We start from the raw sequence: 26,628 nt of genomic DNA, 5'->3' as shown, positions 1-26,628 counted from the left end.
TCACCCCACTGCCCCCAAGCCAACCCCGCGTATAAGTGCAACAAGGGCAAGCAACCTCATGCTCCGCTCGATGCTCGGGCAGGATCCGAGAGACCATAAAAGCAGTAAAGAAATACATTTCCAAGCGCAAATCCAAGCAGCCAGCACAGTATCCGACGGAGACTACTCTTGAACATCAGAAACAACCATACCAGCCTCGCTGGTTCAACTTATAAAAAAAGGACATTCAGGAGCCTAAAAATTACAGATTTTTTAAAAATCCACAAAGAACCAAGGCATGGCAACGCTCAGATCATCTCAACCACTTCACTTGCACCTCAGATAGACAAAACTATAAAAACACCCACCACACAGACAACAGTCAAAGCACAAGTCTACACCACTGAAATAGAACAACAAAGCAGGGCCTCAACTATCAGTTCACCCCAAGTTACTACCTTTGGGAATAGTCAGCTCATTCATCACCCCCCCAACTTTACACAGAAAGTTTAAGATATTGTACATTTAGAAAAATCATTGGAGTCATCAACAGAGTGGCATGGATTGTTACTTAGCCCTTTTGAAGACACATGTGACGAAGATGAGGTTCACTTAAACATAACCGTAAACTCCGGACCCAAGCATGATCACAATGCCTTGCTCTCCCCAATCAGACTCCAGAGTGAAAACAGCTATAATAACACCCCTGAAGGTAAGTCCAAAAACAACGAAATTCCAGTGACCAATGCCACCTCATTCACAACACAAAGCAAGTCAGCTCAGCACTCTCCATCATCCTCAGCACCCTTGTGGGCCCAATTTATAAACGCAATGGAGGTGACTTTATTAGATATAACATTTAATTCAGAAACCTTGAAATCCAAAGGCAACAGTGGACCTGAAACAGTGATTCAAATAGCTCTCCCTCAGAATCAAGTAAACTTAACCTCTGAGCACTCTTGTACACCTGTCTGCCCTGGAGTCACTTCACCGGCAAACCCTGGCTCCTGAGCATGGCACCACAAGATCAGGGTATAATCCATCGCAAATCAAAATTAGCCTGCGCGTGCCCTTTGAGAAAAACAATTCCCACAGTATCAGCAACAAGCCTGAGTGATCAAAACCTTCCACAGCAAATGCAAAAGGCACAAAAATGGGCCGAGGCAGGGCCGAGCCAATGGCCCATAAAGGATCACCATACAACTCATTCTGAACCAAGTCTGTCCAGCATATCTCACCTGACTTGTTTAACCGCAACAGCACATGTCACAAGCCCGATCAATCAGAACCTCCTTTCACAATTGCCAGAGGCACAAAAAGGCTCTGAGGCCCGAACCAACCAATGGGCTCACCCATTTTTTGAAGCTACCACCTCTGACCACACCCAGTGCCAACACCATTCAGAAGCACAAACCCGGGCAGGGGCCAGGGGCAGTCCAGGGGGCATACACTACCACAAAGCTATTACGGGTGACGCCATACCGAGACTAGAAATGATTCCCTTCTATAGGTCTAAAGGATGCCAAGAAACATTGAACAGAAATGCAATCCTGAAACTTGTTAACACAATTGAAACCTTGAATCATGTAACAACTCACGAAATAGAAGGCATTGAGTTCAAACCCAATCGAGAAAGGGCAGGTCCTGAAGTAATGGTGATCACTTGGTCCAACTCAAAAACAGCCACGGAGGTATAGCAACAAAGAGGCTGCTTTCTAAATTGGGGCATTGAACTAAAAAGAATTGAGCCAGAAAGGTATCCCAGCCTCCTACAGCCACAGTTGACCCATCCTCCAAAAACCGGCACAGTGTCAGCCAGTACCCCCAGGGGCGCAGCAGGAAAATACCCCATTAGTCTAGAAAATCAATGCATCATCCATACAGCAGCCCAAGGAGCTCCGAGCTCCATGAGACTCGTCTCCCTGCGAAGCTCACAGGGCCCTGCTCCTGTAAGAAGAGTGGCATGATTAAAACCCAGTACAACAGAAACATCCCCCAATCACCTTTTAAAACTCTGTTCTTGGAATGTGAATGGCATTAGAAGCAAGGTGGGGGAGTCAATTTCCATTTCTTTCCATCAAAACTTTGACATTCTCCTCCTTCTTGAAAACCTGGTCTGAGCATCCCACAGCAATCATAGCCTTCAAGGAGTATCAACAAGAAGCAACAAAAAAATCAAAAGAGGGCATAGCTGCAGGAGGACTCTCAACTTATATAGCAACCCATCTTCGGTGGCAACAAAACCAAGTAGACCTCGGTCTGGCGTGGATACAATGCACCAAACTCTCATTATATCTGGATTTAGGACCATAACTTAACACCTGCAATGCTAATCTGTTAATTTGCAATGTTTACATACATCCCAGCCAGAAGAGTAAACTTGATCACATTGCCTTACTAGCAACAATCCTAAAATCACTCCAAAAAACATTTCCTCAACTTAAAATGTTACTGTCGTGAGACTTCAATATGCATATTGTACAAACAAATCCCCATCAACCTAATCAACAATACATTGCGACAGTCATGAAGTAATTTCCCTCAGTAATACTAAACTATCAAAAACCTGATCGCTATGGGAAATATTGTACAACTGCCCTAGAGGAAATTGTCCTGTGCTCGCTCAGTGGCCGCTTTCCACATGATCAACCAGCCAATATCACAAGGATTTTAAACAAAACCAATTCCACCTTGGACTACACATTCGTGGACTCAGAGATTTTCAACAAGATCTTCAGTTATTAGAGAGTGACCACTTCCCCCAGCAAGTCGAGCTCCTATTACATCCCACAAGAGCTCGTCAAAGCAACAATCTAATGGAAAAAACTAGCGCTTACAATCTAAGATGCCTAGCTTGGAATGGAAGGATGGCAGCTGCAATAATGAACCATATAATCATGTTAATTTCTCAAATAACCGCCACCCAACAGGCAAAGTGGTTAAACTGGGAATCTCTTATTGCGGAACTTGTGACCAACTGGTCCTCTACCTCCCCTCAACCCCCAATACATCTATTAAAGGGGCACCTTGGTACTCCATAGCCCTTCAGAGAAAAAAAGGAGAACTTAACAAGGAAATCAGGCAGCTGCTAAAAAAGGACCTAATGCCTAGCCATCCTACAATGGACCAAATTGTGACACTGAAGCGCACTTACAAAAAGGCAATTTGGTCTGCTAAAAACACATATCAGGAAAATATATGGATAAAACTGCTGCACACAAGCAAAACAAACAATAGCAAAAAATTCTGGTCAGAAATCAATTCACTCACAAATGGCAGTTTTTGTCATCACAATGCCGGAATCTCAGAGTTAGACTGGATTACTTACATTGAAGCGGCCCGCCCAGGACAAGCTACAAACAGCGCAATTGAGAAAAGCATAACCATGAAGGGTCCTACTCCCACAGAGAACCTGCCAAAGGGAAAATAACTGAAAGAATCACAAGTTAGGCAATCCCTGAAGAAACTGAGATCATATGGGGCACCAGGACCAAATGGTCTCCCTAATTCCCTTGTTTAAGTACAACCAGGCCTTTTGGGTTTCACATCTTACTCCCTTACTTAATTTGACATTTACCACCAACATAATTCCCCACCCCATCTTCAAGTCTGTCTCATGGACAAACTCAGCGAATTACAGACTAATCTACCTGATCGATGTCAAAGCGAAACTATACGCTGTAAATCTGTTAGCAGATCTGGAAGCATGGGCAACAGCCAAATACATCATCCGGCTACTCAAATGGGATTTAGGGCCAGCATGAGTACAACCACCAATCGTCCAGCCCTCAGTCTCTTGATAGAAAATGCAAATTATCCCCTTCGATGCTCATGATGGAGCAGTTCCATCATGAGCATCGGTTGGGCTGTGCTTATGATGGAACCGCTCCATCATGAGCACAGCCCCTGGGGGAAGTGCTGGTGCTCCCCCCCTGGGCATTGATCTTGCCCCCACAGAGGGGGATGGCAGCATTCCGCTGCCACCCTGACCCCCCCCACGTTTTCCCATAAAGTCAGCGTGCACAGCGCGCGCCGACGTCATCAGGAAGCGCTGGGACGCCTGGAAGTCATTTGCTTCCAGGTGTCCGGAAGAGGTAGGTGTGTTTCCTCGTCTACGGTGGGGCGGGGTGGCATTTGGGGACACATTGAGGCATCGAGGTAGAGGAAGGAGTATTTCCTCTCCCCTGATGTCTCAATGCAGGGCATTCCTGCTTCACGATCGCGCACAGCGTCGCGATAGTGGAGCAGGAATGCCCCACTAGACACCAGGGATGTCCTTTTTTTGCAAAAGGAAACAACTCCTTGGGCAAGGGTCGCTTCCTATGGGGGCCATTTAAAATAAAGACTTTTCTGCCCCCCCCTGGGGACAGATCGGACATTTTTTGGCCGTTTCTGGACCCGAGGGGGCAGAAAAGCCCACTAGACCCAGGGATTACCTATACATTTAAATGGAAGCGACACCTTGGGCAAGGGTCGCTTCCAGGGGGGCAATTTTCTTAGTTTGGATATTCTGCCCTCCCCGGGGGCAGATCGCCCCTTTTTTTGGCCTTTCTGCCCCAGGGGCAGAAACCCCCACTAGACACCAGGGGATTTTTTTAAATTGTGATGGAAGTGACCCCTTGGGCCATTTTTTTTTTTGTAATGGGAATTCTGCCCCCCCCCCCCCGGGGGCAGATCGACCCATTTCTTGGCCTTGGGGCAGAAACCCCCACTAGACACCAGGGAATTATTTTAAATAAATATGGAAGCGACTCCTTGGGCAAGGGTTGCTTCCAGGGGGCAATTTTTTTTTAATGTGTATTTCACCCCTCCTGGGGGCAGATCGGCATTTTAAAAGGGTCGCAGCTAGGGGGCATATTGTTTTTGTATGCGTATTCCTAACCCCCCCCCCCCCAGGGACGATTAGCCTGTTTATTTTTGCCTTTCTGGCCGGGGGGGCAGAAAACTCCACTAGACACCAGGGACTTCTTTTAAGTTAAAATGGAAGCAACCCCTTGGCCAAGGGTCGCTTCCAGGGGGCAGATTCTTTTATATGTGTATTCTGCCCCCCTTGGGGGCAGATCAGCCTATTTTTTGCCTTGGGGCAGAAACCCCCACTAGACACCAGGGAATTATTTTAAATAAAAATGTAAGCGACCCCTTGGGCAAGGGTCGCTTCCAGGGGGCAATTTTTTTTTAATGTGTATTTCACCCCCCCTGGGGGCAGATCAGCATTTTTATTGGGCCTTTCTGCCTCCAAGGGGGGGGGGACAGAAAACCCCACTAGACACCAGGGACTCATTTTAAAAATGAAATGGGAGTGACCCCTTGGGCAAGGGTTGCAGCTAGGGGGCATATTGTTTTTGTATGCGTATTCTGCCCCCCTTGGGGCAGATTAGCCTCTTTATTTTTGCCTTTCTGCCCGGGGGGGGTAGAAAACTGCACTAGACACCAGGGAATTATTTTAAATAAAAATGGAAGCAACTCCTTGGGCAAGGGTCGCTTCCAGGGGGAATTTATTTTTAATGTGTATTTCACCCCCCCTGGGGGCAGATCAGCATTTTTATTGGGCCTTTCTGCCTCCAAGGGGGGGGGACAGAAAACCCCACTAGACACCAGGGACTCATTTTAAAAATGAATTGGGAGTGACCCCTTGGGCAAGGGTCACTGCTAGGGGGCATATTGTTTTTGTATGCGTATTCTGCCCCCCCTGGGGCAGATTAGCCTCTTTATTTTTGCCTTTCTGCCCGGGGGGGTAGAAAACTCCACTAGACACCAGGGACTTCTTTTAAGTTAAAATGGAAGCCACCCCTTGGCCAAGTGTCGCTTCCAGGGGGCAGATTCTTTTATATGTGTATTTTGCCTCCCCCTGGGGACAGATCAGCCTATTTATTTTCCCTTCTGCCCCCGGGGGGGGGAGGGGGGGGCAGAAAACCTCACTAGGCACCAGGGATTTTGTTTTGTGAGTAATGGACGCAACGTGGTTGCTTCCTGAGGACAGATCTGCCCCTTTTTTGGCCTTTCTGCCCTAGGCAGGAAGGGAGAGGCAGAAACCCCTACTAGGCACTAGGGATTTATTACTTTTCCAAGGGGGGCACATTTCTGTCTGCTGTTTTCTGCCCCACCTGGGCGGCAGATTGGCCTGGCAGACAACCCTCACCCGAACCCTTGGGAAAGTTCACCCCCTATTTTTCTCAGCCCTATTTGAAGGCCCATCTGGCCGATTGACCATTTGGTTAGTAACACAGCGTGTTATAATGTTAATTGTTTTATTTTTTGTGAATTGCAATTGTAATGCTTTATTTCTCCTTTTTTGTTCTAGTTGAAGGCTTTTGCTCTTTAGACTGTTCCAGGTTGCCGTTTCGTTACTGGTGGTTCTGCTGTTTGTGTAGTTGCATGTGTTTTGTAAGAGACTTTTTTTTGTACAATGTAAATGAGTTTCATTTCTCTGCATGAATTTGTTTTTTGCAAATGGTGTAATAATAGCAGTATGTTTGGCTTCTGTTTTTTGAGTGTCAAAAACTTTTAGCATTTGTGCTCGATGTGTATTTTGTTGTCTTGTGAGTAATTGGTTTTGTTTTTTTCTTTCTAGTGGGATATCGTTGATTTTTGCTGTGTCTCTGCAGAGTAGGTGCTGGTGAGTGTAGCTGTCTCTTGTAAGTGAATTGTATAGGTTTTGAGTATATAGATCTTTGTGATAAAGGCACACATTTTTTTACTTACTGGTTTTGCACAGTGTTGGTTGTTGTTGACTTGTTTGTGCAGTCTCCTTTCTCAGTAAGAATAATGGCTAGCCCCAGGATTTCTGCTCAGCAGGTTGTTGGTATGCTTTTTGAGTCTTCCTCTGACCATGGTTCAGAGACTGACTCTGAATCTGAGTCAGAGGAGGCAGGGGATGATTCAGGCAGTGAGTTTTCTCTCCACATGGAATCATCGGATGATGAAGATACTCTTAGTGTGGATGAAGTGCCTGTGTAGGAGGAGGAGATTGATGTGCCAATAGTGCGGCAAGAGGCATCTGGGTTGCAGTCTGGGGCTGCAAGGCTTCCCGTTGGTGTAGTGCGGCAAGAGGCATCTGGGCTGCAGCCTGCGGTTGCAAGGCTTCCCGTTGGTATAGTGTGGCAAGAGGCAGCTGGGGCTGCAAGGCTTCCCGTTGAAAGTGCTGACCTCTGGGTTGCCCCAGGCATGGTGCAGCCGGCATTGCCAGACTTTAGTGGTGTTCCAGGGTGTAGCGTGAATACTGAAAACTTTTTGCCAATACATTTTTTTCAGTTGTTTATGGAAGATGTGTTTTTGGCAGAGATTGTTGAGCAGACTAATTTGTATGCCAAACAGTTTTTGAGGGACAACAGTGCCAGTCTTATGCCCCATTCTAGAGCTACCCGGTGGACTCCCACAAATCTGGAAGAGATGAAAAAGTTCTTGGGTTTAACTTTTTTGATGGGCTTGCTAAGGAAGCCATCAATGTCTTCATATTGGTCTATTAGTCCCTTGATGGAAACTGCTATTTTTCCGGCACTCATGAGTCGTATTTGCTTCTGCTTCGGATGATGCATTTTGGCTATAATGGTTTAGCGTTGCCACGAGATCACCCTGATTGTGACCGTGTTTTTAAGATTAGTCTGACATTGATCACTTTGTTGATCGATTTTCTGAGATCTATGCTCCAGGGAAAGAAATTGCAGTGGATGAGTCTTTGGTGTTGTTCAAGGGCCGCTTGGTTTTTAGGCAATACATTCCTAGTAAGAGGGCACGCTATGGAATTAAGCTGTATATGCTGTGTGACAGTAGGACTGGATATGTCTCTAATTTGAGGGTGTACACCGGTAAGGAATCCAGGATTAACCCCCCTGGTTGTCCGTCCACTTTTGGAGTGACTGAGAAAATTGTGTGAATAGAATAGAATAACTTTATTGTACAGTTAATTAAAACTCACAATGTTAAAACTTTCGTCATTAAAAACATTTTCGACCTTATATTGTACATATGTTTTTTTGAATAAAAAGGAAGAAAATATTTTACTCTCAATAAAGGTTGTATCAGTCTCATTTGCATTATCTGTATAGTCCTTTTCTAGGTTGATAAAGTGCTTGTGCTTCAGTATGCCGGTGCGCAATTATAGCTAGGCAAGTTTCTTGACAGACTGTCTCTTTATTTGATTGAAGTGCTGTAGCTTGTTGTTCTTCCTTGTGCCTGTTGCTAGCTCTTAAGTCTTCTGGCCCCTATGTCGAAGTACTTTGTTAGTCTACAGTTTAGTTGGATCTCTTCTGGTTTAAAGCACAGCTTCACAGCCTGCCTTCAGCTTCTTATGCCCTTTTGGTTCCATATTACTCGGAGTAAGGTGCGCCTTATATCCATCAAGTTTGGGCAGATACAAATTATGTGTATTAAGTCCTCTTTCCCTGTTCTGCAAAGACGGTAGAGATGTTCATCTGCTCTCCTTTTCCAAGGTGCCAAGTGAGGTAGTATTGGTAGGATGCGGTAGCTCAGTTTTAGAAATGTATCTTTGTCTTCTGTGTAAGTCCCGTTTTCAGGTATTCTTGTGGCTTAAGAGCTTTATAATCATTCAGCACTGTCCATCCATGAGCCCTTTTGGCCAATTATTTTTTATCTTCTATGGATGATATAATTTTAGTTAATTTTGTTACCACCTTTTTGAAACTTTTATTATCTGTGGATGACTTCAAGAGGTTTGTGAATTCCAGATATTCCAGTGATTCCAGCAGGTACTTCTTGGCAGGTGAATTCTTGCTCCACGCCAACTTTTTATGTAGGCGCCTCTTCTCTCCACTGTTTGTCTCTGAAGACCAAATTCAAGATGGATTTGGGCAGGCGACACGTAGTTCGGCACCTGGAAGATTGCCCTGTATGCTCTGCTGATTATTTTATCTAGAGCTGTCGCGTCTTTCCCTTGCATTGGTTCACTTCCATATGTGAGCATTGGCTGCAATCGTGCTCTGATCACTTGTAGGAGAGGATCCAGTGTTCAATCAGGGAGGACTTTCTTCAGGGGCTTCATTGAGAAGTAGAATGTTGTGCCCTTCCGACGAATGGCATCTAGTTGAGGTTTAAACTAGGGGTGGGCGGAATTTGCGTAATCACGTTACGCAAATCTTCGCGAAAACGTCATAAATCTCCGCAAACACGCGGAAATATCACGTTGGAAATGTCGCGGCCATCTTGTTTTCACCTGTCCCACCCGCTCACGATGCTATTTCCTGTTCCGGGTCACGCAATGCATGCTCGCGCCCGTTCGCGATAAGTATTCCCTGTTCGGGAACGCGTATTACGTGTTTGCGACACTTTCTGTGTGCTTGGGGGGAAAATAACGCGCTATCTTGCCCATGCGGTCACAGTGGGCGCGGCCATCTTGTTTTTCACTCTATTGCTATGGTTCTGGGGCCTGCTTTTCAATCCTCCCTCTATCTTTTCAATCCTTTGTTTCTGAAAACCTTTTTTTAATCTTTTTTATTTATTATCTATCTCTCTCTATTTTCCTGATTCTATATTTTTTGTTTTTGTCTATTTTTTGTGTGTTGTTTAACTACTTTTTCACTCTTTTTCTATTACCTGCTTTTTTCATTTCTTTGACTTACTTTTTTAATTTTTACCTTTTCTTTTCCGCCCCCCGCCTACCCCAGAAACATGGCAAACGGCCACAGCAGGGCTCATCATCGCAGCCAGAGCCGCGACCGCCTTCCTTGAGGAAGACGGCTCCCACAAGGGGTGCCTGCACGGGTCTTATTTGGGGAGGTGGAGTTGGCCGCACTGGTTTTTTTACTGCAGCGCCACATCCCCTTAACCCTGGCAGCAGGCGGCAGGCAGGCCTGGGTCCGGTTACGGGCTCCAGGAGCGTCGGTAGCGGTGGGGAAAGGTGCGCCGGGCAGTGTTTCGCTGCTCTGGTGTCCGGCGCAGCCAGAACCAGTTGACGCACCGGTGGTCCGATATCCTGGACCAAGAGCAGGACCTGCTCGACCTGCTAGGAGTGGAGGTCCCGGGTCTTGGTGAGTAGATATTTAATTATTACTACTATGTGTCTGTTCTTTTGCTCTTTGTTATATATTGCGAATATATTTTTTTTCCAACCAGCTAGAATGCTGCTGCTTACATTACAGGTAAATTACGTTTAAAAGTCTTCTGTGATTGTTATGACACAGGTGCTCTGCGCTACCAATCTTGTTATTTGCAACTTTGCGTTTGCGGTCGTTTTGCGTGATTATGTAAGAGTTTATTTTAGAAAACTTAAGTTAGGTAATGCTAGAGTTACTCTAGTCCTTCCTTTGTCCTGTCACTAAGAGATAGGGGTGGATTGATACTTAGGTTTAGTTACTTATTATGAGTTTTAATGGTCTACGTGAAGCACCCTCTGTTACGTCACGTGCTGATGAGTGCTGCTAGTGCTTGCCCCAGTCCTTAGTAGAACCTTTTGCAGTTTGTTCAGTGAGTGGTAATAGGCTCAACCAACCAACAATTTGGTGTATGCAAAAATGTAGGCATGTGTCCTCCATTTATGCATTTTTGAGGACTAAAAGAAGTGGAAATGCTTACTTAATGTACAACTGGCACGCCTGGAATAGGTGGGCTAGGTCAGGTGGTACATACTACTTAGGCTTAGTTAGTATTCTGGAATCAGAATGGAACACTGGATTAGTGTTGATAAATAATAACTATCGGTCTGCGAATCCCCCAAAACTACTTGTCGACCAGATTAGATAGGTCTATTTTATTGGAATTGTTGTTTACATAAATGTTTTTTCACAGTCTTTTAAAAATATTTCATTTGTTTCACACCAATCCTCAATTTTTGTCTCTTTCTTTCTTATATCTTTCATGATCAGTACCCAGGGGCAAGAAGACGGGGTCAGAGTCAGCGGGAGCAGTTCAACAACACCAAGGACAGGAGGACCTGAACGAGGGCTCTTCTGCTGGCCCCAGTAAGTCTTCCTGTTTTTAATATTAATATAGCCTTGGCTATACCGGCTGTTAAAAGCCCGCTGCAGCGTTAAAGGCCCGAGCTCGAAGGCGAGGGACTTTAACAAAGCAGAGGGACTTTAAAAGCTGGTATAGCCCTGCTACGAAGGGCTATAAGGCTATTAGAACATTCTGCCACTAGAGGGCAGAATGTTCTAACAAAACAAAGCCTTCGGGGAGCGCGAGGGGATTGAAATCCCCTCAGGCTCCCTGAAGTCTTTTTTCACAGCCAGAGCTGTGAACAAAGACACATTGGAATGTTGGTGCTCCGGGTTTATACCAGCCATTATAAGCCCGGAGCACTCCATTGTTTTCAATGGAGCTCCCAACATTCCAATGTTCTAATAATTCTTATTCACTAAATTTACTGCACCGTATTTTTTCTGAACTATTGTTTCCGTTTCCTAATGCTATTTTTTACCAACAATTATCCTTTGATCTAGACTATCTGTTTCGAAATTCTTGTTATCCCTGCCTCTAACTGCCTCTGCTATGACTCTCTGTACTACTATTAGTCTGTCTGTAGTTAAGCTTGCCCAGTTGGCCACTCTTTATTTAAAAGGTTTGAAATAAAACTCAGATTCACCAGTAGCCCAGTCCTTTGGGTTGTCCTCTTGTACTCCTTCTAGTCTTCTTAATCTTGAGGCTTTATTAATCTTGATGTTTTTCGACAATTCCCACGAACAAAATGCCCAACCAGATTTTACTATTTTGATAGGATAGGACACACTACTACTGTTGTAGGGATTTTGCACATACAGAACTTTGCACAAAAAAATAGAATGTTGGTGATGGGAGGTTAGACCTTCCTCACACCTCAATCAGAACAGAACCCACCACAATCCCCTGCCCGACTAGTTATCGGTTATAGTAGTGTTTCATTACTATTAGCTCTCCGAACCCCCCCCCCCAAGATACCCAATGAGTAGACAACCCAGAACATAACACTCCCGACCTCTCAGTCGTGGAAGCAATGCCCATGCACACCCTTCCTTTGGCTTGCTCACTCTTGTAAGTCCATCCACACCAAATACCACCGAGTCTATGTAAGTTCAAAAGTTTTATTTGCAACTGACAAGCTCTGTACGTTGTTCTATAATGCAGCACCAACAGCAAAATGCATAAGATTAAAACTATAAACATTGTTACACTTAGTTACACTTACAACAACCACAAGTCCATAGAACGAAGAAAAAAATGTGAAATCATGATAACTGAACAGTGGTGGAAGCACCACCATCCCCTTGGTAGGAATATAGTTTATATAAAATTATAAATGAAGATCTCTGAGCGAATTCTGTGGACCCCTCACCTTAGAAGAACCTAATGCTGGTTACATCATAAGCTCTGCAAAGCTCTGGTTCGTAGAAGGGAATCTTCCATCTATTATGAGAAAAATGGTGCATGTTAGTATATTGCAAGCATTTCTCAGTCGTGCCAAAAAGAGTAGCATTTTTATGGATAAGCAATATGGACTAACACCAGAACTCCATGGCTTGTTTTGTTTGACCTTGTATGCAGCGCTTAGACAGTAGCAGTATGAGCTCATGTGGGCTCAAAGGCGTCTTTATACAACAAGCTGCGAGGTAATGGCGCATGTGCAAAAATAAAAGACACAAATGTAAAATGGTTGCATGGCTCGGGCTAGCTAAGCAAAGACTAGAAGGACCCTAGGGACCATATAACTACTAGTGTCTACTCTACTACTACCTGATTTGTACTAGTGATGTATGTTGTATATGTATGCATTACTATTAACTCATTTTTCAATCTTGCTAGTGAAAAATAGGGGGAGGTGTATATGACACCTAAAAAATGTGTAATGTTTTTTCAAGGCGCACTACCAACCACCAGTGCCTGGGCCAGCGGCGAAGGCGACGCGGCTGCTGACGGAGGAGAGGATGCGGCAGTTGCAGGAGGAGCTGCAGGTGGTGAGCCAGCGCCAGTTGCAGGCGTTGGTAAGTTAGATTCCTAATCCTTACTTATTGACATTACACTCACTGCAAGGGTGTACTGTATACTGTACAGTTGAGACTTACTAAGTTAGAAGTTGTTGTGAATGGTTGGAGACACCCTTTACTTAGCATTAGTAAAAGCATTAGCGGCGGGAGTGTTGAGTAACCAATGTCCTCTTCTATCTGATTTCAACTCAGCTGTGAAAGTTTTATGGAGAATACTAAAAGTCAGATCAGATGACCTTGATGGATGGGTTGAACGAAAAGGGAAAGAAGAGTGGAAGGAAGAAGGACTGGCGAGATTTAATATTTATGACTGGCAGAGAAGGATACGTGGGATGCATGCATGCATAGGTGGCTGATAGGAATCAGATGCATGGTTGGTTGACTCCCTGAAACTCCCACAAATGTTAAAGTCCAAGAAAGTGGGAGGATAGATACATACCACAAATGTTATGTACTGTGCTTGCTAGTGCTACCGTGCCACTATGTGTAGAATTAATTTGTCTTACTGCTTTGCTAAGAGTATATTTTGCAATAGTCTTGTTTTTTCTTCTTGATATATAGCTACTCCTTCCAAGGGGAACTCTGACAGGAAGGAGTTGGCAGCCAAGGCCCGGCGCCGGAAGCTGGAGACCATACAGCATGAATACCATCAGGTGGTGGTTCTGGAGGAGGAGGCGGCAGCAGCTGCAGCCTCCTCCAATGCCCCGGGCCCCATCCACCACCCTCCAGTGGTACGACACCACCGTCTGGCAGCCGCCCGCCGCCGCCCCTCCATCACTGCTGCCCCCCGGTGGATGCAACTGCTGTGCATTGAAGCGCCATGTTGCCCGCCTAGAGGAGCAAGTACGTGTCCTCCAGAGTCGAGCCCACCGAACATAAGACCCTGTTCATTGCCCCTTTTTTATTTATTCTTTTGGTGGGTGGGAATCGGGTGTTAGGTTTTCTCTTTTCTTTGGACAATTGGACATTATGTTGGACTTTTGCTTTACGGACATTGGTTGGGGTTAGGGAGAGGGGTGGGTCAGGTGTTGTGTTTTTTTTTAACATATTTTATTTTTGTTCGGGTATTAAATAATATATTTCTACTTTACATACGATGTTGTTAATGTTTTCTGGATGGGGTTACTGTTTTACATCACACTGTTTCCTTGCTGGTGCAGGGCCGCCCACAGCCAGTGTTTGATTTTAATAATTGGCTGACTTTGTAAGACACAAACAGATAGATGCGGCACCCCTCACTGAGTGACTTGTCCTACTTGTACTGTCAGTCTCTTCTACTCTATGCATTCTGCAACAGGACTCAAAGGGGTGTGTGAAATAGAATTAATGAAAACATGTCCATTATTAATTATGCCTCCCCCAAACTTCTCTTACCTTTGCTTGATGTTTAACTTAGGCACAGCGATGGCTGCATGGTGATGATGGTTTTCTTTCCTAACATGCCATGGTTGTGGTGGTAGTGGTAGTAGTAGACACTGGCAGCAGCATTTGCAAAAAAAGAAAATGAGACAGTCAGTAGCCTGAGAGAGACTCTTCGACGAGTAGTAGAATGAAGTACAGTACAGAACTTACTACCAAACGATAATATGCAAAAACACAACAAAACATAATGGTGGTGGGGATAGCCTAGTAATACACAGAGTTATAAACTCTGAATGTGTCGAGTCACTTGACTAGGCCTACAGTACACCGGACACAAGCGTAACTGTTAGTGCTGTGTAGGAGGTTCCTTTGGTAAAAAAATTACCTCACAAATATACTGCTCATGGGTGGGCAAGCAGAAGAAGAAGACAATCCTCGCCCTGCCTTGAAATTGAAGTACTGTTGCTTTTGCCACATCCGCCCCAGCAAGCGTGTGATAAATTATTGGTGTACATTTAATTTAGCCACACCTCAACAAGTCACACGGTCCGGGGGAAGAGGGTTAGGTTTTGTTGAATGGTTGGGAAGGGAGGTTTGGGGAAAGGTTTGAGAAAGAAAAACAGTATGCATAGACAAACAACAAACTACAGAATCTTTGTAGACTATCATATCCATATCAATATGTTAAGGGAGAAAACGGAAATGTATGCATGATGATGATAAGGAGACCCGGATTACATACAGTTTGTGTTCAGTGTTACTGCGCTTACTTTTACAGATAGCAAAGAAAATTTTAAAAATATCTGAAGGGATGAATTATAAACGGAGAGTAAACCTAATGATAATAACAACAACAAGAACACACTGTTGTAATGATTGTAGACAAAAAAATGAATCGAATTATTTAAATAATGATGAAAGTTGATACTGTTACTGTGTTATCCTGGTCAAATGTTGAATCTCGGAATTCCTCTTGGTCCTCCCTTCCATGGATGCTCCATCCATCAATCTTGGGTGACGCCACTGCCTGCCTGGCAGATGTAGATTTATTGGTAAGGTAAGTGTAGATTGTTTTCCCAAGTATAGCACAGGGTAAGGCCCTGCCTGTAATTGTAGATGGAAAAATAAAAGGGTTATTGAGAAACCAAGTTGAAAAAAATGCACAAGTTATGGTGTAGTGCAACAAGAACACTTTCCAAGGCGGCATGGCTGCATCATCTCTACTCTAGTCTGTTTCCAGTATTAACCTACAACACCAACAGGATAGAGCAGGCCCACGGTGACGGCACCCTTTGCACATCCTCTATTTAGCATACATTTTTTGAAAGAGTTGGTCAAAGCACATATCCAGCAACATAGCTTTTTACAATTTAAGTGACTAAATCAATGCACCGCAGTCATACCACCGCTACACTTGACTCCACCGCTACACAGACATTTAGGTCTGCTGTGGTTGTTGTTTACTTCTTTACTTTTTATGCCACTCATGAAACGCCCTGACTTATTCCATCAATCATCTCCGATCCTTGTTCTGAGTGACTGTGAAGATACTATGTCACTGTGGTCATCATGATGGTGTTGTTCAACTCAGTCTGCAGTGTACCGAGTGAGTCCAGATTCCATATTCAAAAATGCAATGGATCGGCCTGCAGTAGAAGTACAATTTTGTTATTAAACAACAAGAGTGGAAATATTGGCTTGAGTCATTGTTAGTGTGTAGAGTAAATACTAGTACACTTTGACTTCACTTCATGCACAACAAACAACAAAAACACAAACACCAATCACTCAGAGTCGGTGTCCAATGCATGCCATTCATTACCTGTTCCTTCTCATCGTAAGTGAAGGGGCCGTCTCTCTCGCCATCATGATTATGGTGTTGTCCTACTAAGTGTGCAGTGTACAGATTGAGTCCCCTTCCTATATTCAAAATGCAATGTATCGGCCTGCAGTAGAAGTACAAATTTGTTATTAAAAATGCAAGAAGGGAAAAAGTGACTTAAGTTACTTTTAGTGTGTAGACTATTACATAAAGTACACAATGAAGTAACTTCATGCACAACAAACAACAACAAAATCACTCAGTCAGCGTCCAATGCATGGCATCATTCATTACCTGTTCCTTCTCATCTTCAGCTAATGGGCAGTCTCTCTCGGATCAGAAAGGAGGATAGCTATAGTAGTCATCATCATTCGTGTTCCACTTCTTTTGGAGGGACTAGGAAAGATGTTCTTTTTTCTTCTATTTTGCATCATCCAATCATCATCTGTCTTCTTGAGGGCAATGGATTTAGGGAGATTCAGGAGGATGGAGGAGCAGGATTCAGAGGAATGTACTGTGAAATGCAGACAGCTGAAACTCATATATGGCAATAAAACGAGTAGAAGATGGTGGTAATGGATTTGTTGTCATTCGAAGTTTCTAACCAGAAAGACAGACACACAAATAAAAGAAAATAAGGGAGGAAGACAGTAAGAAGTGCAAGCCTAATTGTCAGGGAAGTATAGCTCGTCCTCAAACTCTGGGGGTTCAACCAGAAGTAGGTAATCATCATCTAACACACCACTTCTGTCACCTGAGCCGCTGTCCTCATCTTCCTCCCTTGAATCATGTATTGTATAATTCGGTGGTATAAAGTGCTGATTCATTTTGATCATGGTTGACCTCTCCACGTTTTTGGTAAAGACTGGTCCTTCTCACTGTTACAATGGAACCAGCAGCACTGAAAAAACGTTCAGAAGAGACACTTGCGACAGGGCAAGCCAGATAGTTTATCGCCAGCCTTCTGAGCTGTGGCCATTGGCCCCTTTTCCCATACCAATACCGCAATGGGTTTTGATCAATGTACACCTCTGTTGGGTTGTCCAGATAGGCCTGGACATCCACTCAATGTTCAGGGGTGCTAAACTTTTTTCGGGCTCTTTTCTCGTTGCATCAGCACTGGACTTACCAATGCCTTGCTGTAAATACCAATCGTGTAATGATTTTACATGGCCTAATGATCCAGTTCTTGCTGTTGTCAATAGTGTTGGTGAGTGTTCTGAGCCAAACGCACTGCCCTCAGACTCCGAAGTTGAACTTGATGCCGGATGCCCTGCTGCAGTACTTGTTGTGGGTTTATCTAGCGGGCTTTTAATTAGCAGCCATTCATTTTCCAACTTACTCGCTGACTCAGCTATCCAAGTTTTGTACCGGGCAACATCCATTTCTGAAAAAGGAATTAATGTCTTCGGTGCCCATTTTGTCCATGGATCCAGAATTGTGGCACAAATGTAATGTTTTTGCGACAAAATCGTATTTTGCACCCTTGTATTGTCAGCTAAGCGATGGGCTAAGCTCTCCACCAACTCATATGCTTCTTTTTTTCCCTCTACACCTTTGTATGCTTCAGACACCTCCTTCAGCTGATGCTCTAGCATTTGCAACAATGGGATAGCTTGGCCCATAGTACAGTCCTCCTTGCTGACTTCACGTGTGAAGACCTCGAAAGAAAGAAGTATCTCAGTCAGGCATTTAACTAGGCACCATTGGTCCATCTGAAGGGTCATGCCTTTCACAGTAGCATCCCCTCTTCGCATGACATATTCATTAAGTGGCCTGTACTGCTCAAACGGACGGTCAAGCATGTAATAAGTTGAGCTCCAACGTGTTGCCACCTCCTGGATGAGTGCTTTGACTGGCATTCTATAGTCATGTTGAATGATCCTCAGCTGCTTCCGAGCTTTAAAAAAATGGCTGAAATGAGTGCAAATTCTTCGTCAGGTGGTCAGTAAGTTGCTGACTATGGCTTCTTTTTTCAGAAAGTCTTGAACTATAATATTAATGCAGTGCGCCAAACACGGAACCCTGAAATAGGAACCAAGCTCCATGACCTTAAGTACATTACTGCCATTATCTGTGGAAACAAAACCAATCTTAAGCCCTCTTGGGCGCAGCCATTCAAAAACCTTGCTGTGAAACTCTTCCAATATGTTTACAGCAGTATGAGATTTCTCCATGGCGAACATGGATACAGTTGCATGTTTCCAAGTAGCTCTAAAAACCTCAGCTGTGTCAACAGCACCTACTTGAGATAGCTTATCTCTAACCCCCACAAAAGAGACCCAGTGTGCAGTGATGCACATGTAATCAGTGGCTTGGCAACTGGTCCATATGTCTGTTGTCAGGTGGATATTGTGAACAGCACTCTGCTGCAAAGCTTGTCCAACCAATTCCAGCACATCATGATGTAGTGCTGGAACAGCAAGTCTTGCAAAATAGGACCGGCTGGGAACCTTCCATTTAGGGCAGTTATTTGACACAAATTCAAGGAAACTCACCCCTTCCACAAATGAAAAAGAGAGAAGGTCCACTACTAACATTTTAGCCAGCTTCGCATTGTTACAACCGTGCCATTGGGTGGTTGCGTTGGTACTGCCCCTCCAACCTAAGCATGCTGTCAATGGTAGGCTGGATTATTTTCCTTTGTGGTGCAGTTGTTTTCTTTAACCCAGTTAGGCTCAACGACGCACTTTGTTTCATTGCAGTACTACTCGGTCGCCTTGGTGTCTCAGCCTGACTCTGACTCTTACTGCGGTGCCACTGAGATATTGCTGAGGATGTGGGCGGTACCACTACACTACCGGGGACAGGGCTAGAAATGTCTCCCTCTTGTTCACCTTCCACTGCGATAATATCGTCCCCTGATTCTTCATGCCCAACAACAATGGGTTGAGTTTTACTTTGTTCTAAGAGAAGTAGGTGAGCCTCCCACACGATAGTGTGGTGTATTTTGAGATGACTTGTTTGGCCTCCGGTACCATAGTTTGTACCAAGCTTACCCCCTAACAGCATGTTGACAAATTGAGCATATAGCAATGTTCTCCTCCTTACTGCTAACCGAAAAGAAGTCCAAAACTGGGTAGGAGAACTTTCTGGTGCTGCTGGATGTGCCACTTTCAATAACAGATGAACTGGAGGGTGTGCTTGGAATGTGACTCTGTGCAGCTACACTGTGACTTCTACCATTACCTAGTAAGATGTAGGCCCCTGCCTTTCCTTTGCAAATGAAAATATGGAAACTGGAGGTCGTGGTGGTGTTACCTGTGTTGGTGGTTTCCGTGCTACATCCCTTGCAGCCATTTTGGATAGGGTAATAATGTTGGTCTTCATCTCCTTTGGGCCGGGAGAGATGTCCGTGATGACTGGCTCGTCATCATCATCATCCCCCTCTTGTACATCTACCTCCATAACTCTAAGGCTTTCTGGAACCTTCCTTTTCACTAGCCTTGTCTTGTGGCGTGCATCACTCTCAGACTGAGCTGGTGGCTTCCAAGTGGCATCAAGATCATCAGAAGCGGGGCTTGAAGAAGAAGATGATGGACTAACCATCCTTTTCCTTGCTGGGGGTCTGGAAGACAATGGATCTTCTGAAACAGTGGTTTGCTCCACTTTGTCTGCAGGAAGCTCGATTTCCTGAAATGCCCCTACTTCAGGAGGAACAACTACTATTGTGGGTTGTTGTTGTGGCTGTTCTTGTGGCTGCTGCTGTTCTTGTGGCGGCTGCTGTTCTTGCGGCTGCTGCTGTTCTTGCGGCTGTTCTTGCGGCTGCTGCAGTTCTTGCGGCTGCTGCTGTTCTTGAGGCTGCACCTGTTGCTGCACACTTATCTGCTGAGTTTCCGCCTGCGTTGATTGTGTACTACTTTGTGATAATGACATTTCAACATCGCTGCTCGTTAGTAGACTGGCTACCTCTGCGACACTCATGGGCTTGGGCCTAGGTTGGTGGGGTTGGCCCGCTGGTGCAGAGGTGCTGCTCCCAGCTTGGTTCCTGGACAAAGCTGCTGCAGGCGTAATTTCTTTGGTCCCAAAAAACACATTTGCCGGCAAATTAGTCGTGGTTAGTGCCTCTTCCTTTTTCTGTTCCTCCTTCTTCTCATCGGCAACTTTCTTGGTACTGGAGGACCTGGTACCTTTCTTTGGGGCCATTTTCTTCAGATGTCAGACAGGACGCAGGGGCACAAGTTGCAGAGATGTCTATGGTCACACGTGACCGTGATGTGGTGTGCAGCAGGACTTCTGTCTGGCAGTACAACGAATGATGCGGATAGTTACCTCCTTTTCTGTCTTTTTGTGCAAAATAAGCCAGGAGAAGAACATCAGTGAAATGTTGCATTTGTTGTTGTGGTTCAATTACTACTAGTACAAACAAACAAATAAAAGATATAGTGTAGCCTTTTGTTAGACTTTGGCAACAAGGGCTATGGTATACTACTTACTGTGTACAGTGTACACACTACACTCTCAGGAAGGATAGGAAAGAATAAGAACAACAACCAAAATACAAATGTAATGGAAGGGAGCTGCTGCTGGCAAAGGGGATGGATGGCAGCAGTAAGCCAATAGGAAAACCATGCAGGCCTATATAAGACAAAAGCAGCACACTAATAACTCCCACCAGAAAAGGCCACCAGCCACATGGACACTCACAAATCACAAGCAACAAGCAGGAGGCCTGGGAAACAATGAACTGACAAAAGGCCTATAAAAGAAGCCAGGCAAAAGATGCATGCTAAACCACACTGCTTTGCCTTTTTAATGCAATAAAATGCAAAAACGGAAATCCACAGGGCAAAACAAGGTCTGCAGGGTGCACACCAACACACCAGGCACACACAACAAAGGCATTTCTTTAACACACACCCAAAAACAGAAACACCCCCCAAAAACACATTTTCCAACTCAATCCAACACCATCCATGCCCTAAATGATGTTTAAATTCAACAGAACATACAGAAACACTTGTTTAATGCACCTGTGGCTACCTGCTCTGAACCTACTGGATGAAAGCAGGCCCGTGGGCAGACAAGGCCACACAAGCTTGCAGGTCAAGGCTTCAAAATGGCCACCAGCCACATGGCCAGGCCAACCCAACTACAAGAAACAGAAGACAGACAATGCAGGCCTATTGCAAAAAAACACACTGCCTGCCTTCAAAATGGCCGCCAGCCTCATGGCCAGGCCCACAACAAGAAGCCTAGGCCACAAAGGAATACCATGCAGGCCTATATATGGCAAAAGCAGCACACTAATAACTCCCACCAGAAAAGGCCACCAGCCACATGGACACTCACAAATCACAAGCAACAAGCAGGAGGCCTGGGAAACAATGAACTGACAAAAGGTCTATAAAAGAAGGCAGGCAAAAGATGCATGCTAAACCCCTATGCTTTGCATTTTTGATGCAATAAAATGCAAAAACGAAAATCCACATGGCAAAACAAGGTCTGCAGGGTGCACACCAACACACCGGGCACACACAGCAAAGGCATTTTTTTAACACACACCCAAAAACAGAAATACCCCCAAAAAACACATTTTCCAACTCAATCCAATGCCATCCATGCCCTAAATGATGTTAGAAAAACATTCAACACACACCAAAGGAACAGTTGCTTCATCATGCACCCAGCCATGACTAGCTCTGGGCCTACTGGCTACCCCCAATAATTTAAAAAATAAGAATGATAAGTACCAAAATTGTAGTTGCAGCAACTGCAATGCCCCCAATCAAACAGACACAACACCAACTTACTTGTAAAATATCAAATTCAAAAGTCCATCTGAGGAGTTTTTTTCATCCAAATCATCATTTACAGAAGGTTTTATGCTGCTAGAGATAATATTCTTCTCCAGATTGAAAATTTGGCGTGTTCGCGATTCCACACTTCCGCCAGATGTCGATGGCGCGTCCAAAATGACGTGTTTGCAATCTCATGCTCTCTGTCGCAGTGGAGATGGACGTGTTCGCGACCTCACGCTCTCTCTCGCGGTGGAAAATGACGTGTTCGCGATCTCAGACTCTCGCGGTGTCTGATGGCGAGGTGAATGACGTGATTGTGAACTCTCGCGGGATAGTGCGACCAGCTATCAACATCTCGTGGAGTACGAGAACGGATTTGAAAACTCGTCGGCGAACGCGGGGATCCCGGTAAGGTGATCGCGCGCCCGAGAACGCATTTTCAAAGCGAGTACATGAAAAAAATCTTCGCAACGCTGCAAATCGCGGAAATTCTGGCATTTTCGCGCTCTCCGCAGAACGCGAAAATGTCAAAATATCGCAAATTCCGCGAGCGGAACGGAATTTGACGCCCACCCTTAGTTTAAATGAACCTCTGCTGTCTAATAGTACACTAAGGTATTTATAGTTAGTTACCAGGTCTAACCTCTATCCGTCCAGGAACCATGAAAGTTTCTTTGTCTTATTATAGTTCACTGTCATTACTTTTGATTTGTTTAAGTTGACTTTAATGCATTGTTTAATGAGAATTTGTTAGTGGTGTCCAGATAGTGTTGGAGTCCTATAGGGGACCTGCTTATTAAGACTAAGTCATCTGCATATAGGAGATTTGATAGCGAGATGTCTCCCAACCGTGGGGCATGCAATTTGGTTTTATCCAGTTCCCCTGGAAGCTCTGCTAAAAAAAGGTTAAACTGCATGGGGGCTAGAACGCACCCTTGTTTTAGGCCTTTGGTGGTGTTGATTTGCCTTGAAAGGTGCGTCCCAGATCCCAGCTTGATCTTGACCCAAGTGTTTGTATGCAGTAGGATCAGCTGTTTCAGAAGTGGCCCTGGTATCCCCCATTTTTCCAGTTTCTGCCAGAGTTTGGTGCGGTCTACATGTTTTTGTCTTATATTGCTTTGTTGCATGTTTGAAGCAGTTAAATTTGTATTGGTAGTGGAGTCCTGACTTTAACGGTGCTTCTGAGTGGTTGCAACTAAAGATTTACTGCATAACATTGGTCTCCTTGTCTTGATATAAAATTTTAATATCAAATGTTTTCATTCTGTATTATGTTTTTCACATATATTTATAACCAGCACTATAGATTTCCAGTTCTGATTTTCATCTTTGTTTTAATTCTCATGCATATTTGTTATGAGGACGGTAGAGAGATAAATATTAACTATGTCTTAATATTATCTGTTTTAAAAGAATAACTTAACAGACAAGAAGTTTGAATTTTCCAGTAAACATGATTTTCTCCTCAACTACTGTAAAAGTGATTTTTGTCCTTATTGCCCAAAGAAATTAAAATGAACAGAGCGTCATCTTATTACTAAGCACTGGAAATGGACAACTCTTCTTACTACTGGATTTAAAGGTATTGTCATTTTTAATGCATATGTACAGAGCTTTACCATTGTCATGCTTTGAAGGAGAATGTCTCAGACCAAACAAAAAGGAGAATGCAGCATGGAGGACAAAATTACATGGCAAGATCTGTGTAATTACTGTGCCAAAAGAATAAAAGACAGAGTATCTTTATTAACAGCAATATATCTATAATTGTTTTCTGGGAAGTTTTTTTGTAAACTTAGCAAATTACATCAGAAATTATGTGACAGATGAGCAGATTCCAGAATTTAGCAGTAAATGCAGTAGCTACAGAATCACATTGATCCACTTTCATTCATCAAGTTCCAATTTTTACAACATGTTTTGTTTTGTTGTTTTTTTTCATTTTGAAATTCTTTTTATAGTAATCTACACCAAAAAAAAGACAGTAACAATCATCTTGCTCAGCATATGGTTATGAGTTACATTTTGCATGTTTATCAGAACATTCCCCTTCTTATGTATTATATTGCTCTATTTACCCCTTTCTATTTTGAATGGCTGTATCAAGTTGCTATCGTATTTCGCCATTATATCTGTTCAAATAGGGAATTGCTGTTAACCGGTAGGCAGAGCATCCCTCTGCTTTAATTCCACCTTCCGCAAATCTTTGTCCATTTTTGTGGACATCCTCCTCCCTTGTAGGTCACCCTCTCTGCTTCCATACACCAATCCATGTCGGTTTCCCAGTCTGTAAACACTGGCCCGGACCCAGCCCCCCATTTGCGTGCTATGTTGTGTTTGGCCACTATAAAGGCCAGTGTAACCCATAGTCTTTCTCCCATCGCTAATTCAGTTTTCCCGCAGATGTTTAATAGGCACCATTGAGAAGGTGCCTCCATCTCTTTCCCAGATATCCTCCGCATGAAGGTAACAATCTTATTCAGGTATCCCTGGATCATGGGGCAATCCTACCACAGTTGCAGAAACGTACCTTCTTGGCCACAGTTCTTAGGGCATAGTGCTGAGTCCAAATACTCATTTTAACTAGTGTAGTGCATGTGTAGTATGTCCTGTGGAGTATTTTCAATTGGATCAGCCAAAAGGCAACCGTATAGCCACCTCCCGGGGGAGTGCCTCCTGCCACTCCTCACCACTTAAACTCCCTAGGTCCACCTCCCATCTGGTATGGGCTCTCTCCAGAGTTCTGGAGGAGTTGTTTAATATTTTTCAATAGGTTAATGAAATTGCCTTTTTCATGCAGATAATCATCTAGAAGCCTATCCTCTAAGGGGGAAGAGGCAGGGGGCCTATTTCCAGAGGGATGGCTTGTTTCAAAGCATGTTGTATCTGGAGGTATCAGAAGGTCTCAGCAGAGGCCAGCTCGTACTCTTTTTGAAGGACAGCAAAGGATCTGATCTTCCCCCAACAACCAATTGCCCACCCTGGAGAGGCCGATGAGGTCCCACTTATCAAAGCCCGGTTGGGCAGCCAGTAGCCCCAGGCAGCTCGAGTCCCATAGTGGTGTGGTCAGAGTGATCTTATCTTTCCACCCCAGCACATCTGACACTATGTGTCATAGTTTGACTGTTGTGGAGGTTGGGGTATTCCCTCGTTTCCCGCCGTAGAGAGCTCTAAGGTAGCTTCCCAATCCCATATTATGTCTGTCCATTTTATAGGCTAGTTCGTCTCGGGCTACATGGAACCATCAATTAATCACCATAAGTTGTGCTGCCCAATAGTAGTACTACAACCCTGGAAGCGCAATCCCACCATCATACCAACTTTTAGTCAGTTTGTGCAATGCTATGTGTGGAGTTCCCCCATCCCAGAGGAGTGCCCATACCGCTGCTTCTACTTCCCGAAAGTATTCAGGAGGGACCAAAAATGGTGTGTTTTGCAAAATGTATATGAAGCGGGGAAGCGCCATCATTTTATATAGGGAAGCCTTGCCTAATAATGACAGGGGTGGAGTCCTCCAATGTCCTACGTCTTCCCGTAGGCGGTTCAGGGGGGTCTAGATTATGGTTGTAAAACACCACCGGGTCTTTGGTTATATAGATTCCCAGGTATTTAAATCCTTCTGTCATCACACGAGCTGTACAGGTTCTAGGAAGCCTCAGATTCGAGGCCCAGAGGATTTATATCAATGATTTATCCCAGTTTATAGTACACCCTGAATACTTTTGGTACAAGGTGAATATGTGATGCATTCTGTGAAGGGAAGAATAATGGCTGGCCAGATATAAGAAGATATTATCCGCGAAGAGGGAGATTCGGTCCTCCCACCCCACTGTCCATTTGTGTCCTCTGATAAGCGGGTCACCTCATATACACACCACCAGGGGTTCCAAAACTAGGGCAAATATCAAAGGGGACAAGGGGCATCCCTGCCTTGTGCCCCTGTGTAGTGTGAAAACTATCTATTGTCCCCCATTTTCTGTCACTTGCGCGAGGGGTTCTGAGTATAGGAGGGAGACACATGCCAAAAATGTGTTTCTGAATCCCAGCCTCTCTTACACCGAAAATAAAAAGGGCCATTTTATCACGTCGAACGCTTTTCTAGCATCTAGTGACATTACAACCGCCGCTTCCCTAATACTCTGAGCTCTTCCTAGCACTCCATGAAGGCCCCTTAGGTTATGTGAGGTGTTTCTACCCGGTTGAATCCTGAGAGATCGGGATGGACCAACGTATGCATCAACGGGACCAGGCGGGTCGCCAGAATTTTCGCTAAAATCTTCACTTCTGCATTATTGGTCTGCATGATGCTCAGTCGTCTGGTGGTTTACCGTCTTTGTATAAGACTACCGTGTTGACCAATCTTTGATTTGTGGGCAGCTTCCCTGCTTTGACGATTTCCCGAAACATCCTTAACAGATATGGGGCTGTTGTGGATGCTGTTAAATTGTATAGCTCAATTGGCGGGCCGTTTGGTCCCATTGCTTTCCTGGCTTTTAATGCCTTGATGGCCTGCAGCACTTCACTTTCAGTAAGTTCTAATTCTAAGCTATCTCTATCAGTCCCATTAAGGGAGGGAACACTGAGGGTGGATAGCAGTTCCCTAGCCTCCATCTGGGTGATCTGTGTGGACGACGCATAGTTGTTCATAGTATGTTACAAAGGCATCAGCTATTCCCTGTCGGCCTCTAATTGGTTCTCCCTTTTCTGAAGTAATTCCGAACACCCATCTAGAAGCCTCTCCTATCTAGCCACGCCTGCAGCTTGCCTGCTGTTTCCCCCACCTCATATATCCGATCGAGTGTCACCCGGTGTT

This window comes from Triturus cristatus, chromosome 1_1, assembly GCF_964204655.1.
Source record: "Triturus cristatus chromosome 1_1, aTriCri1.1, whole genome shotgun sequence".
NCBI classification, from domain to species: domain Eukaryota; kingdom Metazoa; phylum Chordata; class Amphibia; order Caudata; family Salamandridae; genus Triturus; species Triturus cristatus.
The sequence above is the reverse complement of the archived record's forward strand: the minus strand, read 5'-3'. Positions refer to the sequence as shown.